This window comes from Cebus imitator, unplaced genomic scaffold (genome assembly GCF_001604975.1).
Source record: "Cebus imitator isolate Cc_AM_T3 unplaced genomic scaffold, Cebus_imitator-1.0 Scaffold143, whole genome shotgun sequence".
Classification (NCBI taxonomy): Eukaryota; Metazoa; Chordata; class Mammalia; order Primates; family Cebidae; genus Cebus; species Cebus imitator.
This window is the reverse complement of record NW_016107458.1, coordinates 4,033,551-4,052,246: the sequence shown is the minus strand read 5'-3', so window position 1 is coordinate 4,052,246 and position 18,696 is coordinate 4,033,551. Positions and strand designations below refer to the sequence as shown.

Here is an 18,696-nt window from a genome sequence, read left to right as displayed (position 1 = left end):
AAAAAAAAAAAAAAAAAAAAACAACAACAACAACAAAAAACTCAATAGAAAAAAATGGGTGGAAGGCAATAATTCACAAGGAAGAAATATGAAAGGCCTAAGAACATGAAAAAGTTCACATAAGTAGTAATCAAAGAAATGCTCATGAAAGCAATGAACAGGGCCAGGTGGCTCACACCTATAATCCCAGCATTTTGGGAGGACATAGTGGGTGGATTGCTTCAGCTCAGGAGTTTGAGACCAGCCTGCGCAACATGGCAAAACCTCATCTCTACAAAAAATACAAAAATTAACCTGGTGTGGTGGTATACTTTTGTAGTCCCAGCTAGTTGAGAGGCTGAGGTGGGAAGACCGCTTGAGCCCAGGAGGTGGAGGCTGCAGTGAGGCAAGATTGCATCACTGCACTCCAACTTGGGCGACAGAGTGTGACTCTGTCTCAAAAGACATATATCACAAAAAACTAAAACAAAACAATAAACAGATGCTATTCTCAGTATTAAATCTGGGAAGTTTCTTTTATTAACAAATTATTATTTTCCAATGCCCAGCAAGAAAAATAAGAAGGAATGGATGTCTCTCTTCATTCAGAACTGCCTTTAAAAAATAAAAACAAGGCCAGGTATGGCGGCTCACACCTGTAATCCCAGTGCTTTGGGAGGCTGAAGCAGTTGGATCACATGAGGCCAGGAGTTCGAGACCAGCTTGGCCAACATGGTGAAACCCTGTCTCTATTAAAAACAAAAATTAGCCGGGTGTGGTGGCATGTGCCTATAGCTACTCAGGAAGCTGAAGCACCAGAATTGTGAACCCAGGAGGAGGAGGTTGCAGTGAGCTGAGATCACGTCCTTGTACTCCAGCCTGGGCGACAGAGCAAGACTGTCTCAAAAATAATAATAAGAAGAAAAAGGCTGGGGGTGGTGACTTGTGCCTGTAATCCCAGCACTTTGGGAGGCCAAGGTGGGTGGATCATTTGAGGTCAGGAGTTCAAGACCAGCGTGGCTAACATGATGAAACCCTGTCCCTAGCAAAAATAAAAAATAAAAAAAATTTAAAAACTTAGCCATGTGTGGTGGCATGCACCTGTAATCCCAGCTACTTGGGAGACTGAGGCACAAGAATCACTTGAACCTGGAAGGCAGAGGTTGCTGTGAGCCTAGATGGTACCATTGCACTCCTGATTGGGCAACAGAGCAAGACTCCATCTCAAAAAAATAAATAAAAAGAACCAAAAACACTTTATTGAGGTACAATTTACATATAAAAAGCTACACATAGGTCAGGTGCAGTGGCTCACACCTGTAATTGCAGCACTTTGGGAGGCTGAGGTTGGTGGATCACCTGAGGTCAGGAGTTTGAGACCAGCCTGGCCAACATGGTGAAACCCCGTCTCTACTACATATACAAAAATTATCTGGACATGGTTGCAAAAGCCTGTAATTCTAGCTACTTGGGAGACTGGGGCAGGTGAATCACTTGAACCCCAGAGATGGAGGTTGCAGTGAGCTGAGACTGCGCCACTGCATTCCACCCTGGATGACAGAGTGAGACTCTGTTTCAAAGAAAAAAAAGCTACACATATTTAAAGTATACAACTCTATGGAAGTCTTCTATGAAACATAGAAAAATAGAAATAAAGTACACAGCTCAATGAGTTTGAGGGTAAGTATATACCCGTAAAACCATCACTACCATCAAGACCATAAGTATATTCATCACCTCCTGAAGTCTTCTACCAACCCCTTTATTGTTATTATTAAGTTTTGTGTGTGTATGGTAAGAACCCTCAATATAAGAGCTACTCTCTTATACAGATTTTAAGTGTACAATACAGTATTGTTAGCTGTAGGCACTATGCTATATAATAGACCTCCAGAACTTACTTGACTTGCATAACTGAAACTTTGTACCCTTTAATCATCACCTTCCCATTTTTCCCTTTCCCAAGTCCCTGGTAACCATAGTTCTACTCTCTGCCCTGAGTTCAACTTTTTTCGTTTCCATGTGTAAGTGAGATCATACAGTATCTTTCTGTTTCTGGTTTATTTCACTCAGCGTAATGCTCTCTGGGTCCATCCTTTTGAGACGGAGTTTTGCTCGTCACTCAGGCTGGAGTGCAATGGCACCTATCTCTGCTCACCACAACCTCTGCCACCCAGGTTCAAGTGATTCTCCTGCCTCAGCCTCCCGAGTAGCTAGGATTACAAGCTCACGCCACCATGCCTGACAAATTTTGTATTTTTTGTAGAGACAGGGTTGCTCCATGTTGGGCAGGCTGGTCTCAAACTCGCAACCTCAGGTGATCCACCCACCATGGCCTCCCAAAGTGCTGGGATTACAGGCGTGAGCCACCACACTGGGCCATGATAGTAAGTTCTTAGATTAATAAAGAGGTTTGAATTGTTTTTAGAAAAACAACACTATAATTTTGTTTTATAAACTCTTGGATTCTCCTTTCTTACCTCCTACCCCTCAATATCAGGACCAAAGAGAAGCTGCAGATCCCAAGCAGCATGCACTGGCCTATAGCAGGGGCTGGCAACTAGCCATGTGTGAAGTCAAACCAGCCACCAGATTCTTGTAAGGTCTGCCAACTACGGATGAATTTTACATTTTAAATGGTTGAAAAAGAAAATGAAAAGAATAATGGCATGTGAAAATTATATAACATTAACATTTTTAGTGTCCATAAATAAAGTTTTATTGAAACACAGCTATGTCCCTTTGTTTATATGTAGTCTATGGCTGTTTTTGCCCTAAAACAGCAGAGTTGAGCCATTTTGGCAAAGGTAGCATGGTCCATGGTCCATAAAAAACTAAAAGATTTACTGTCTGGCCCCTTCACAGAAAAGGTTTGCTACCCGCTGGCCTAAAGTAGTAGTTCATATAGCATCTTCAAGGGATTTCAGTCCAGCAAAAACAAACTCAATTCCATTTCACTGAACATTTTGATCCTTCCTTCCTTTTTTCCCTTAATCATCATCTGCTCCAAAGAACTGAAAAATGATTTAGACATGATTTGGATGGAAAGTTATGAAATAAGAATATCTCATCTTTAAGGAATTTGGTGTTGATGATTTTTAAAAATGGGCTTATGATTCAAAATAAAAGCAGAAGCCTTTTTTTATGTCTTAGATTTCAGATGTCACATCTAAAAGTGAAATATCAGTAGAAAAGAATATTAATAATAAGCTTTCATTTTTCTTTTTGATTTGGAGGTGTCAAGATATGTGAACATAGGTAATACAGTGAGTAATGATTTTGTGAAATTTGAATGTGCTGATTAAATATACATTCTTTCCAGTCACTTAGCTCTTATCAATTGAAAAATCCACTTTAACAGTAAAAAATTAATTAATTTGCTTATTATTCATTCACATGCAGCAATTCTTATAGTTAATTATTCCTATGCTCCAGGATATGCACAGGGCTGCTTGATGCCATCAGATGAAGACAGAAACCGGGTTTATCTTTTTCATCAATGTGTAGCTCATACTTGCATATATAGCACATTGCCTGGCACAGACTACGTAGCAGAAATTCATGCTTAATGAATGAATGTGCTCTGATGATTGTTCTAAAGATTTCAAAGTGTTAAATTCCTTTTGGTTTTACATATATATAAAAATACATACTGAATTGTTTTGGAATCTGTAAAGACTAAGTTTACTATTTTTCAGTACTCCAGTTATTGTATTAATAATAACTTCAATTTTCACAGAAACTTATTAGTATTATAGAACTTGATTGAGAAACTACCATGAGAAATCTCACTAAAATTATTATTACAATGGATAATGTATTATTTCAATTTTCTGAACAAGTTGTAACAACATCGATTTTCAAAAAAGTAAATGTTTTCTGATTGGAAAAGTAATAAATATTCATAAGAAATTCAGGGACTATAGGAATATGTAGGAAAAGTCAATGATAATCTCACCCCTGGAGATAATCTCTATTAACAGCTAGTTTCTTCAGATTTTTTTCTATGTATATGCCAACATGTAAAACAATTATTATTTTACTAAAATATAATCCTACTATCCAAACTATTTGGAGCTTGTTTTTCTCTCATGTTTCTATGTCAGTATTTTAAAATGCATTTTATAATTTTAGTGGCTGAATAGTTTTTATTCTATGAATTTACTATTTATTTATACTTGCCTGTTAACAAATATATGATTACAATTATATTTTAATCCAAAGTGCTTTAAATGTCAAGAAATCTAACGACAGCTACTTTTAGAAATGCTGAGTGCTGTCAAGAGAAAAAAGAAATAACAGAATAAAACAAGTGAGTAAATTTTTGTTTAAGCAAAAATGGACTCTAGTGCATGCTGAGAATTTCTAGCCAGTGAGCTGTAGACAACTTGGCATGGCTGTTGCAATGATAGCACAATTATATGTCAGTAAAGCAAATATATAAAATTGCAGACAAATGCCTTTGCTTTAACGAAACTATGATTTAGCTACTTTAGAGACTGTTCTTGTTAGAGCTCTTTAGGGTTTTTAGGTTTAGAGAAGATGTACCTTGAGACTGTTGGGGTCTAATGAACCACCAAAGAAACAGCCCAGAGGTCTGCTGCTGTCTTCTGTTGCAACAATGCTGAGATCTTAACTCCTCGAACCTGAAGAAAGTTATGGCAAATGGCTGAATAGATCAAGATTGCATAATATAAATGGGCTTCCAGACAGAACCAACATTAAGATTTATGTGATCTGGGATATGTCTTGTAGTTCTACCAGTTTGATTAGAAAGGGAACTGGAGGGCTTGGGGAATGCCACCCCTAACAGCTTCCTGTGTTCAACTAGGAAAGACAAGATGAATGTGACTTGTCAAAGCCCCCAGTGCAAAGTAAGACCTTAACTCTGTAGTGGGTGACTCCTAGCCAGGCTTCTGCTAATTTGCCTTTTTCCAGGCAATAAAAAACAGAAAGTAGACTGGTGCTTGTGACCTTATGAATGCCATTAGTTTTGTTGAATTTGGATTCCTTTATAGGAAATGTTCTAGTATGTGCGAGTATTGCATCATTTAAAGTAGCAGATTAGTAGGACAAATGTTGCAGATGTAACTTAGACTATTTCTCTAAAATAAATCAGTATATCACTCGATATGAATAAAATGTAAGCCCATGTTGCATATCAGATGACCCACAGTGTGAGCAGGCAACAATGACAAGCCTGGGAAGAGACTGGTAATAAGAATATATATAGCACTATGTGCCAGGACCTATTCTAAGCACTTTATGTTAATTACTTCATTTAAACTTTACCAGGATCATACAAATTTAACTACTGTTACTATTCTCTTTTCACAATTGAGAAAACTGAAGCACAGATAAATTGGTAAACTGGTGCAGTGTCACATACCTAATTCGTGGTAGAGCAGTGATTCAAACCCAGACAGTCTACCTCTGGCACCTGCACTGTTAGCCACTAGTATGTATGAGAAATTCAAAAATGTAAAGTTGGTCTCTAGCCAATCCAGGTGCAATGAGCACCCCCAAATCCCTGATTGATGTCCTGAAATACCATTCCCCATGTGAAAGAGCCAAGCTCCTTGAAGACATGGCTGAGTAAAGGTCTAGGGCAGGAAATGAACAAGGGAACCCTGAAGCACCTTTTCATACAGATAGTGAGGAAGCTATTGAAGGCTACAGGGTCATTCCTTAAAGGACAGCAGAACCAACTTAAAGAGGCTCCCAGTGACCAAAGGTGTCACAATTTTGGCATCAATAGGGATAATACCAGCAATAGATTGAAACACCTCAAATATGTTTAAATCTATGAGTCCATTATAATGCTCAAAAAACTGGTCATGTTTAGAAGATGATTGGGAGGCAACTCATTATTGAATTGATAACTGGTAAATAAATTCTACCATTTTTTCCTGCCTTTCTTATATGAACTTTATCCCCGAGTAACTAAATAGTATATGAGGTGAAGTTCTGCTTTAAAGAATGAATTCAACCACTAAACAACAAAGGAATGATAGAATTAGAGCCCCCTTCTAGAGCCTCTAAAGAACAAATGGGTCTAGGCCTTAAGGAGAAATGATTGCTAACATAACAAGAATACAGACAACCAAACAATATGGACCTACTGATGAAGGAAGGATACACCCATTCATGAAGAAGTCTTGCCAAAAAAGCAAATTCAAATCTTACCAAGTTTCTTGTTCCAAATATCAACTTCAGAAAATACAGGGGACAGAGGAACATGTTACACTACGCTGGGGAAATGCAGACAGCAAAAAAACTAGACTATGAGAAACTCTACAGAACAAATGACCTGATTTCATCAAATAAAGAGGGGTTCAGGGGGAAACCTATAGATTAAAAGAGATTTAAAAGGCATATTGACAAATTGCAACACGTGGACCTTATTTGGATCTTAATTTTTTTAAACTGTAAAAGAAATTGCAGTTATGAGAAAATTGGTCATTTGAACAATGACTTGATATTAATGATGTTAAGAGATTATTATTAATTTTTAGGTGCGATAATATGGTTTAAAAAAAACTCTTACTGATAGGGTATGTTCTCTGGCATTTGCTTCAAAATAATATGCAATGGAGTAGGAGGTAAAGATAAAACAGAATTGACTCTGAGTTGACAATTATTGAAGTTGGGTAATGGGTATTTGGAGGTTTATTATTATTCTTTCTATTATTATATGTTTTAAATTATAATAAAATGTTTTTAAATATTAAATGCCTAAGTTTTGGGTTGTATAAAGTATTTACTTTCTGATCAAAGAATACATAAGTAATTTGTTCCAGAATATCTTAGCTATTAAGATGTAGCGAACCTTATTCTACCACCCGTGACTTTAACGTATGCCCTTTCTGTGCCATGCAGTGATATGAAAAAGATAAATTTGTGTAGCTGTTGTTAAAATAAAATGTAAGAACCTTGAACTAGAAATTGGAAGACAAAGACCAGATGGTACTGTGTCGAGAAATGCCATCAGCAATAATTTATTATAGCTTGGCAGCTGTTGTTTGAGTAGATTCATTTACACTTTAGACATTAGAATTGTAAGCCCAAATTAATGAATCATCCTTAAATCTTAACCACAAGATCACAGACATGTACTAGACACCAACTTAGTGCTGGGTGCTGGCAATCCAGACATGCTTCTGCTTCTAACAGGTGAAAAAGAAAACGAGACGACACTAGCCCTAATCTAAAATGAGTGCAGATGTGATAAAAGGAGTACAAAGAGTTACCATCCCACGGTGCAGAGGTCAATTCCATCTAGGGTGGTAGCAGTTAGGGAGATGGCCTTTGATAAGATTGTGTGAGGTAGAAAAAGAGTTTGGGGGAAGGGCACAGAGGAGAAAGATGAGGCTGAAGGTTGCTGAGGAGGGGCGGCAGTGCTGAAGGCCTCCACATATTCTTGGCCCTTCAGACTCCACCTGCTTCCTGGAGGAATTTCACTGTAGCTCCAACCTATACATTGGTGATTCAGATGATTCAGAAATCCTCATCGCCAGCCCTGACCTCTATCCTGAGTTCCAGAACAGCCTGTCCAAATGTCTGCTCTTCATTATGGATTTCACTCCAAAGTCAATGTGTTCCAAAACTGAGCTCATTATCTTTCCCAGCAACCTATTCCATCTCTCATATTCCCAACGTTTATGAGAGTGTTCAAGATCCAGTCCTTAGAGGCCTGGGAGCTGGCCTGCAGCTCGCCCTCTGACAGTCTGCCTCTTCAAGGCCCTGCCCCTCCTCCTTCCCCCACTGCTGTCGCCTTGGTTCAAGCTTTGCCATCTCTCGGGTAATAGCAAGTGTCTTCTTCCAACTGCTCTTTCTGTATCCAGTTTCTTCGTATTCTGATCTTTTTTTCTATTATTCTCTTAAAGTATCAGTGTTCCAAAGCTTTCATAAGAAGCACCTGGGGTATTGATTACAAATGCAGAATTACCAGTCCTCCCCCAGAAATTCTGAATCTGTAAGTCTGGATTAGGGCCAAGAATTTTTTTTTTTTTTTTCAGACAGGATTTCACTCTGTCATCCAGGCTGGAGTGCAGTGGCACAATCAGGGCTCATTGCAGCCCTGACCTCCTGGGCTCAAGCAACTCTTACCTCAGCCTCCCGAGTAGCTGGGACTACAGGCACATGCCACCATGCCCAGCTAATTAAAAAAAAATTTTTTTTTGTAGAGATGGGGTTTCACCATGTTGCCCAAACTGGTATCAAACTCCTGGGCTCAAGCAATCTGCCTTCCTTGGCTTTCCAAAGTGCTAGGATTACAGGTATGAGCCACCGCGCCTGGTCGGGATCTGTAAGTTTGAGAAATACTGTTTGAGAATACATTCCTGCTATATATCCTTACAAAACGTCCATATAGCAATGTTTTATGTAAAGGTGATTTCCAGTAAGAAGTATAGTTTACACTGCAAACAAGACATAAAGACATTATGGTACAGTAATGAATATGACATTTGCACAAAACAAATTTTTCTCCTCTATTTCATTTTTAAATAATCATAGTCAGGGATTCACTAAATTGATTTCAAGACCTACAGCTTGAAAACACTGTGCTTTAATTGTGGGCTAAAATTCAAGTTCCTTAGCTTGTTTCATCACAGTTTAGCTCTTACTCATCTTGTGCAAATACCTCCACATTAAATTGCTGAGTGGCCATGCCTTAGTGCGTGCTGTGCCCCGTGCCCAGAACTTCTCTTGGCTTCTTGTCTGCTTGGTGAACTTGTTTCTTCCTTGAAGTCGTTGCTCAGATTCCATTTTCTTAGTGTAATCTCGCCTAAGTACTGGGCCACAGTGAAGGGCTTTGGCAACTAGGCTCCCGTTAAAATTTGTAGTCACCACATAAATGCCTCGCATCTACCTAACAACCTTGGGATTATCCATTTACCATGCCTGTCATTACAACTACACCTTATTCCTTGAGTGTAGGGAACCCTTTCTTAGAAGCTTTGTGTTCCTGGGACCAGAAAGCTCCCTGGCATAGGACAGAGGCTTAATAAACAGTAACCACCACAGCGTGACGGAATGAGCAGAGGGTGTGACGGAGGTGTGCTGGTACGGTACCCAGGTCTCAGAGCAGGAGTCCAAACTGGAAAGTAGCTTTCTTTCAGATTGACAAAAAGACCCCAAAGCAATGCTGAAAAGCCTGGACTTTAACTTAACTAACACAAAGCTTTTATTCCTAAGTGGGATTATGTAGCCAGAGAAAGGCTGTGATTAGAGCTTTGATCATGTGGCGGAGGATGCAGAGAACACACTGGGAACTTAGACTCGAGACTGTGGAGATAACGCTGATGAGGAGTGGGTTCTGGGAGAGAACCCTGAGAGATATATTAGGTGAGGCCTGATGAATGATAGGTTCCAGGGATGGGAGAATGAAGAATCAAAAATCACTTGGAACCTCAGACAGGAGATGAGGGTCAGCATCAGCAGGGACAAGTCATGGCGGCAGCATGCACTGTTACATGACGGGATAAGAGTGGTAGTTTACCTCTGTGGTCTCTCTCCCAATAACCCATGACCGCTGTCCCATCTCGAGAAAAACATCGGATAAATCCCAAGTGAGGGACATTCTACAAATTGCCTGATCAGTCCCTGCTCAAAACTGTCAAGGGTAGCAGAAACAGGGAAAGTCTAGGAAACTGTGATAGCCAAAAGTAGCCTAAGGAAACATGAGTAATTGCAGTGTGGTATCCTGGATGGGGTCTTAACAGGAAAAGGGCATTCGAAATTGAATAGAGCCTGGGCAACATAGTGAGACCCCTATCTGTACAAAAAATTTTTAAAAATTAGGTGTGGTGGTATGTGCCTATAGTCCCAGCTATTTAGGGGGGGAGAGGGCAGCGGGGAAGGAAGTGCTGAGGTGGGAGGACCACTTGAGCCTGGGAGGTCAAGGCTACAGTGAGCCCTCATCAAGCCACTTGCACCCCAGTCTGGGCACCAAAGTAAGATAGGGTTTCACTCCAAAAAAAGAGAAGAAAAACTGAATAGTGTGGACTTCAATTAATAATAATGTATCAATATGGGTTGGTTCATCAATTGTAACAAATGGACCTCACAAATATGTTAATTTTAAAAATTAACAAAAATTAATTGGAGGCAGATGGTAATGTTGTTAACCTCATGATGATATTTGTTTTGTTATTGTTGTTTTCTTTTTTGAGACAGGGTCTCACTCTGCTGCCTAGACTAGAGGGTAGTGGCACGATCTCGGCTCACTGCAACATCCGCCTCCCAGGCTCAAGCAATTTTCCTGCCTCAGCCTCCCGAGTAGCCGGGATTACAGGTATGTGCCAATACTGCCCAGCTAACTTTTGTATTTTTAGTAGAGACAGAGTTTCACCATGTTGGCCTGGCTGATCTCGAACTCCTGACCTCAAATGATCCACTTGCTTGGCCTTCAAAAGTGCCACGATTACAGGTGTGAGCCACTGCATCCAGCCTCATGATGATATTTGGATAGTGCATGTTGTGAGGATGGCAGATGGTGATAATACAGGAAATACAAGGTGAGGATTTTTGTGGAATAGGAGGTCACTCGGAAACCATGGTTATATCATTGGTATTCAAAACCTGAAGCTTCTTATATGAATTTCTTGCTGTGCATCTTTGGCTTTCACTTTTGGATATTAACACTCAAGCCTGTCTCAAGTCCACTTCATTCTTTGCTTGACCTAACTCAGAAGTCACTGTTGGTCTTACATAGACATGATGTATGGCTCCCAGTGCCTGGAATGTTTTCCACCAGATTGTCTCCTATTCAGCTCTTCCTTGTCATTCAGCTCAAATGTTCTCTCCCTGTAAAGTCTCCTTTGATGACCTGAGCCCCTTCAGTTACTCCACATGGCATGACTCTGTTGTGTTTTGTTTGTGGCTCTTATCACTATCTAATATTTACTTGTCTGTTTAGTTGTCTATGGTCTGTGGTGTATTTTCCCACTCAAATGGAAGTCCCATGAAAGCAGAACCTCACCTGATATATCACTGCTTTATACTTAACTTCAGAACAGTACCCAGAGTGCTAGTGATGCTCAGGAAATATCTGCTTAATTGATTATGTAAAACACTCTCTTAGCTTGGCAGCTATCACAAAATAGCATAGCCCAGGTAGCTTCAACAGCAAACATGTATTTCCTACAGTTCTGGAGGCTAAAAGGCCCAAAATGAAGGTACTAATGGAATCCTGGTGAGGGCTTTCTTCCTGGCTTGCAGAAACCTGTCTTCTTGCTGTGTCCTCACGTAGTGGACAGAAAGCGATCTCTCCTCAGAAGGCACTGATTCCATCATGGGGACTCCACTCTCAGGACCTAATTACCTTGGAAAGGCTCCACATCCTAATACCATCACACTGAAGGTACAGCTTTAACATATGAATCTTGGGGGAACATGATTCAGTCCATGGAATCATGGAACCATTATGGCTCCATCTGCTCTGCCACCCAGATACATTAGTGTAGGATATTAGTGATTGCAAGAAAACTGTGACTCTTTCATGCTATTTCCATGTCCCTCTTGTATTCTATTTATAAATAGAATAAAAGCAAGAAAATTTTCTTCCTTATCATTCCTTCCCCAATTACTTTTCCCTTAGAAAAACCAAGCATTCAAAGTAATAGAAGCACAGCTAAATGAAATGCATTATATCCTTGCCAGACCTTCAAAAGAGTCAGCTAAGGGGCCCTCAGGCTGTCTTCCTCTGGCTGTAATCAGAGGAGGAAAGAATTGAGCATGTTGACCCTTTTTCCTCTCACCAGTTTCTCTTCTTCTCCTTTTCTTCTTCGCCTCTGACTCTTTCCTAATCGCCCTGGCCTGGTGGAGGGAGAGGTGTGGGCACCCTTGTACTCTCCAGATCTCAGGAGAGAAGCGGAGAATGACTCGGGGCTTGTTCTGGCAGAAACATCGCCTCTAAGCTATGCTGGGGAATCGCTTAGGGTTGTGAGTGCAAGAACTTCCCTCAACATAATAAACACCTTTCTGGCCTAACAGGAGAACAAAGAATACTTTAGTTGGGCCCAGGGACATTATGGCTTAATTTATTTTATGTATCTATATCTATCTATATAGATAGATATAGATAGATAGAATAAATTATGTAGACAGAATATAGAAATATTTATAAATATATAGAATTTCTATATAGAGAAATATATAGAATAAGTTATATTAAATATAATATACACACGCATATATGCATGTGTGTGTGTAAATAAAACAACATACAGGTATACATGGATTTAGCCATTTAGAGTTCAACAGCATTCCAGTTGTACATTTTAGCATTTCAACCACAGAAACTATTGAACTAGGCACCTACAGGTACTAAGAGGAAATGCAAATTCTGTATTAATGTGTATGACATTTCTTCATTAAAGAGCTGTCACTACAATTGGCTGGCCCATGCATGTGCATTACGGGCTATCAGAACACAGGTATTTTCTAGCACCTTGGAACAATTCAAGGCCCTCATCAGCTGCTATTTACACATGCACATCACGCATACACACACACACACACACACACACACACACACACACACACACACAATGGTTATTTTTGTCAGTGGTCAGAACTCAGTCAGCAACATTGAATAGATAAGTGAAAAAGTGAATTTTTTAAATGAAACAAAAAGATTCTAAAACCCCTTGGAAAAATGTCTATGAAGAAAATGAAAATGCCAAGGGGTAAAGCTGGATACTCTGAAAAAATAAAACTTTACCCCTGTGTGAATTTTTCTAGGGCCTCTGCTTCCTCCAGGGGAACCCCCAAACTAAAATTGGAAAAGAGTATCTACACATATAAGTGGTTGGTTTTACCTGACTTCCAGGAAGGAGTTAAATGACAAAAATCGAATGAGTGAGGCTTTTACCAGGTGCCACAATTGGGGGTGGCCTCTGACAGAGGGCAAGCAGGAAACAAGAGAATCTCCGATGTATTCATTGCATAAATTTGTATTGAGCATTTTTCTCTGCCGGTACTGTTCCAGGAGCTGGGGGTAAAACAGCTCTCCCTTCACCGAACTTCCTTTTTTTTTTTTTTTTTTTAAGTCATGGTCTCACTCCGTCGACCAGGCTGGAGGGCAGTGGTGCCATCTCAGCTCACTGCTGCCTCAAATTCTTGGACTCAAGCAATCCTCCCACCTCAACCTCCCAGGTAGCTGGGACTACAGGCACACGCCACCATGCCAGGCTGATAGGGTTTGGCTGTGTCTTCACCCAAATCTCAACTTGAATTGTATCTCCCAGAATTCCCACATGTTGTGGGAGGGACCCAGGTGGAGGTAATTGAATCATGGGGACCAGTCTTGCCTATGCTATTGTCGTGATAGTAAGTCTCATGAGATCTGATGGATTTATCAGGTATTTCTGCTTTTGCTTCTTCCTCATTGTCTCTTGCCGCTGCCATTTAAGAAGTGCCCTTTGCCTCCCGCCATGATTCTCAGGCCTCCCCAGCCATGTAGAACTGTAAGTCCAATCAAACCTCTTTTTATTCCTAGTCTCGGGTGTGTCTTTTCAGCAGCGTGAAAATGGACTAATACGCTGGCTAATTTAAAACATTTTTCTTTTTGGAGAGACAGTGTCTTGCTATATTGCCCAAGCAGGTCCCAAACTCCTGGGCTCAAGCAGTCCTCCTGCCTTTGCCTCCCACAGTGCTGGGATTCTAGGTGCAAGCTACTGCAGCTGGCCTGAGCTTACATTCTAATGAGGACAGGAAGGTGAAAATTATGTAATCAAGCAACAAGTATTAAAGGAAAACAAAACAAGATAAAGGGTAGAGAGTGAGTAGGGGCTAGAAGTTTAGGGGTTGGGGCAGACAGGTGAAAATTTAAGGGAAAAGCATTCCATGCAGAAAAATAGCATGTACAGAGCCTCTGAGGCAAGAAGCTTTGTATGTATGTGGGAAGAAAGGTCCCAGAGTGGATGACACCCTTTGAATGGAGGAAGAAAGAGTCAGAGTGGTAAACAGGGCCCAGTCACATGGGGCCCCCTAGGTCACAGAGAGGAGTTTGGATTGTAATGGGAAGCCATGGATGATTGTAAATGGTGGAGCAATATGGTCTGATTTATCCACAGATACACCCCTTTCTGGCTGCTACTACCGTGTAGTGAAAAGGCCACTGGGGACCAGAGGAAAGACAGGGCAACTGGTTAGGGAGGTTTTTTGCTGTAACCAGTTGAACAAAACTGGGAGTCCGGTTGAGGAATGGTGGCTGAGACTTGTTGGGTGGAACCAATGGAGATGTGCAGAGAAGGTGAGAAATATCAACTTGGGATGTGTCTTGGAGGAGGGGTGACAAGGCCTGCTCCTCTCCTGGATAGAGAAAATGAGAGAAAGCGGAATCAAGCCTGACTCATTGATTTGGGGCTTGAGCAACTCTGTGGATATGGGGCTGATAACTGAGATGGGACAGACTGAGGGGGAAGCGTGTTTAGTGGGTGGAGCCGAGTTTGGTTTTTGGCCATTTTAAATAGGAGTTACTTATTAGACATCTAGGAGGAGAAACTGTGCGGGCAATTGGACCCTGGGTCAGTGCGGAAGAGAGGTCTTTGGGAACCATCAGCTGCGGTCCTTCTTGTCCTTTACAATGGGCCCAAAGCCCTGTTCCACATTTCGTGGAATTCCTAACCTCTTGAGATGATTTTGGCGGAACGTCCAGGTGGATAGAGGGGAGGTGGAGGCTTCATTCTCATTGTCGTCTCTGTCTCCAGCTTCTGCTTTGGTTGAATTGGCGCAGTGCATGGACTATCTCTTCTTCCTCTGCAACATCCGTGTCTCAGAGAGGAAATTCAGCTACTTTCTCTACGTCTTTACTCAAAGATATTGAGTGTTCAGGGAACTGTATTAAAGATTTGTTGGAAGCAGATGTGAGAGTGTGTGTTTGGAAATAGTGTGAAGGTAATACTATAACACAAATTATATTAAATGGAATATTGGGTCTCTCTGTCTTAGGCCGCTCTACCTAGGGGATATTTGGGGATATTTCTGTGGCCTTACCATACCTCCTATTCCCAGATACTGGACTTCTCCAGGTAGAGGAATTCTGCTCTCTCCACTCCAGCCCTATCCTTCCCCTCAAAACAGCTCCAGATCTATTTTACAATTCAAATCTACCAAAGACTCAGGGAAAAAAAAAAGACTTCATTAAATAAACCTCTCCTTAGAAAACATGTACTGTTTATGAAAAGTAAGTCTTTCTCAACTTTAACAACCCCTGTGCCTATTCTAACATTCAGACAGTTGCTTGGGTTGGGGACCAGGGGAGGGGATTCAGTCTAGTTGCTGCTCTCAATCAGTGATCTCAGTAATGGGGAAAATGTTCCATGCCCTGGATGTTCCAGGAGGACCCTTTTACCACATACCTGGAACAGCCAGTGACAAGGAAAGGAATAAGACCCCGTCCCAGGCAGGAGAACCGCAGTGCTGTGCTGAAGGGCGGTGGCCAGCAGAAGGCAATTTGTAGAATGGGCATGCTTTGGAGGAGGGCTTGTATCTCAAATGTTTCTGCATTTTGCAGATTTGGAAAATGACGACTAGAAACAGAAATAGCTAAAGCACTAGACGTGCAGTTGACAGCCTTCACTTAGTTGGAGCAGAACGTCTCTGTTCTTTACATGCTGAATTTTAAGTACATCCAGACAAGGAGACAGACAGATTTTTCTGTAATTGATATATCCATTAATTACCTGGCAGATAATGCCAGAAAGTGGCTGGGCTGACCAAAATGGGACATGCCCAGAAAGAACCATAGAAGTAGACAAGTCACATTCAGGAGTGTGACCTCAAAACCAGAACAGAGACCCTCCTCTAGCGCAGATTGAAAGCTTTAGCGGTGCTGTCCCAGGAGGGGAGCTATCTTGCTACCACGTTGGGTATACTTGTACTGATTTTTAGCATTCTTACTGATGCTTAAGCTAATTATAGATTACATGCTGCAGGTTCAGCCCTTTTCAACCCTCTTGTTTTGTAATATTCTAAGTTAAAAGAGTCCTAAAGATAGCCTTATTCTGGCCTGGTGCAATGATACATGCCTGTAATCCCAGCACTTTGGGAGGCCAAGGCGGGTGGATCACCTTAGGTCAGGAGTTCAAGACCAGCCTGGCAAACGCAGTGAAACCCCATCTCTATTAAAAACACAAAAATTAACTGGGTGTGGTGGAGCCCTCCTGTAGTCCCAACTACTGGGGAGGCTGAAGCAGGAGAATTGCTTGAACCCGAGAGGCAGAGGTTGCAGTGAGCCAAGATTGTGCCACTGCACTCCAGCCTGTGCAACAAGAGCAAGACCCCATCTCAAAAGAAAAAAAAGATTACCCTATTCTTGTGCTGTCAGTCTGGCCAGAGGATAGGAGACCAATAAACTGCCCTGTAAAAATTGTAGCCGAATGAGGAGCCATTCCTAATGAATGAACCCACTGTTGGATAAATTTCACCTTTCAGTTTCCTCTCCGCTTTTCTGTGTTCCTCCCTCTGCCTCTATCCATCTCTGCTTTTTTGCTTTCAGAAGATTCTTTTCATTCTGCCTTTCACTAACTCTCAGCCATCATTTTGAATGTATTTTGCTTACTAGATCCTTTGAAGGAAAGCTCTAATGCATGTGCCAAGTGGTAGAGTATTTTCAGCATGATAACATTTCTACGAAGTTTTGAAAATGTGCAAACCAATGTTACATGCTGTATGAATCCCTCCATATGTTGTCCAGGGAGCACCGTGTTCCAAAATATTCAGTATGTAATCCTCCTGAGAGAAAACAAGAGGAAAAACTACAAAACGGAAGGCTTCGATATTGTTAAAACACATGCTCTGAATGAAGAGACCCCCTAAACAGGCTTTATGTGAGTAACGTGGCTGTTTATTCACCTGGGTGCAGGCAGGATGAGTCCAAAAAGAGAGTCAGTGGAGGATGGTGGAATAGGAGTTGGTTTTATAGGTTTGGGGTAAGCAGTGGAAAGTTACAGAAGTTACAGTTTAGGGCAGTTTTTTGCAAGCTGGGAGGGGGTCTTAGGGTCTGGAGTCACAAGGTTCACCAAGGTCAGTTGCAAAGTTCAATGGCCTTATGAATTGAGGCTGGAATAAGAAACAATAGAAGAATGTCTCAAGTTACTTAGGTGCCACAGGGGTTGATCGTTTTTTCCAGAAACTCATCTGGTTGTATGTGCAGGTCACAGAGGTTACCATGCTGTTCATGGTGCAGTCAACCTGAAAGACCTTACATACCTGTCTTTTTATATTAGTAATATAAAGAAAAAAGTAACGAAGAGTGGAGGGCAGTGGAATATTAGGAAGGCTGGCACAGAGGGGTGATGGGGCAATGTTTCTCAGGGCTTCTTCGAGCAGGATTGGGAGTGGCATGGAAACCTGAAAATGAGAAAGAATTTAGACTGCTGGGAGATCTTGGGGCAATGGGGTGATATTGTGGGGTTGTTAGAAGAAGCATTTGTCATATTGACGGAGGGGTTATGGCTTATATACGATTTTGTAGGAATTGAGAGATTAATCAGAAAACACAGAGTCCAAATAAGAGAAGGAGAAAGATAGGTATCAGAGGACTAAGGATTAGAAGAAACCATGACTCCCAGTTAGATGGTGTCCAGCCAGTCCAGTGCAGTCCAGAATAACCATTTGCTTGATTAGCAAGCTTTTGGGCTCTTTTAATTTATTGGTGTCATCATATACAAGGCCAGACTGGTTTACATAAAAACAACATTCTTCATTTAGGAATAGGCAAAGACCTCTTCTTTCAGCAGTCAGTAAATCAAGACCTCTGTGGTTTTGGAGGACAACTGCAGCTAGGGAATTTACTTGAGCTTGAAGAAGGGATCGTGATTGAGTTAATTCTGCAAAGCTAGCAGAGAAATCATCAGAGAGGCTATGGAAGGTGACGACTGAAGTGGTAAGGTCTGCTATGCCTGTGCCGAGTGCAGTAGTAATTCCTAACCCTACAAGGGCTAATGGAATAAGCCACTTGTGTCATGTCGGGACCACAAGGGGAACAGGGAGGCTTTCGTCTCCGCTGGCAAACTAAATTTCGGGAGTAAGGAAAACTAGCGTACAAGTGCCTTTCCAGTTGGTAGGAAGGCAAATGTAAGAAGAAGAACCACAGAGGAAAAAAGTTCTTGGCTTAGACAGAACTGGAAGTATAAACTGAAACGATGAGAAAGTGTTCTGGGGGGGCTGGGGTCTTGTATACATTCATGGGGTTCAGGGTTTGTGTTAGGTATTAAGTGAGAGGCTGGGTTGAAGTTAGGACCGAAAGCAATGGTTACTGCGGGGTTTCAATGAACAGTGAATAGAGTTGGAGGAGGCAAGGGGCGGAAAGTATGTTTGTAAGATGTGAAGAGGTAACTAAACTTTGGAGGTTGTGGGAGCTACAGAGGGTAAGTGGGGCATAGCCTGTGATTTTGAGGAATTCTAAGAGTATCACAGGGTGGCAGCTGGTGCCGCATGTAGGCATGAGGGTCAGCCCAGGACTGCGAGATTAAGTTGTTTGGATAAAAAGGCTACAGACCGTGGGACTGGTTCCTGTATAAGAATTCTGATGGGGCCGGGTGCAGTGGCTCAAGCCTGTAATCCCAGCACTTTGGGAGGCCAAGGCAGGCAGATCACCACGTCAAGAGATCGAGACCATCCTGGCCAAGATGGTGAAACCCCGTCTCTACTAAAAATACAAAAGAATTAGCTGGGCATGGTGGCGCATGCCTGTAGTCCCAGCTA

At 41.5% G+C, this 18,696-nt stretch overlaps 2 long non-coding RNA genes across 2 annotated transcripts in view; both read right to left on the bottom strand.

The window, feature by feature from the left end:
• LOC108313821 overlaps positions 1-18,696 on the bottom strand; it is a 188,167-nt gene that overhangs the window by 96,746 nt on the left and 72,725 nt on the right. The window lies entirely within an intron of this gene.
• LOC119473261 overlaps positions 8,183-18,696 on the bottom strand; it is a 13,951-nt gene continuing 3,437 nt past the window's right edge. Inside the window, exons 2-3 of the long non-coding RNA XR_005202461.1 lie at positions 15,853-15,862; positions 8,183-8,192 (exon numbers count right to left, since the gene is read on the bottom strand). This is a non-coding gene — a long non-coding RNA (uncharacterized LOC119473261). The remainder of the gene's footprint in view (positions 8,193-15,852; positions 15,863-18,696) is intronic.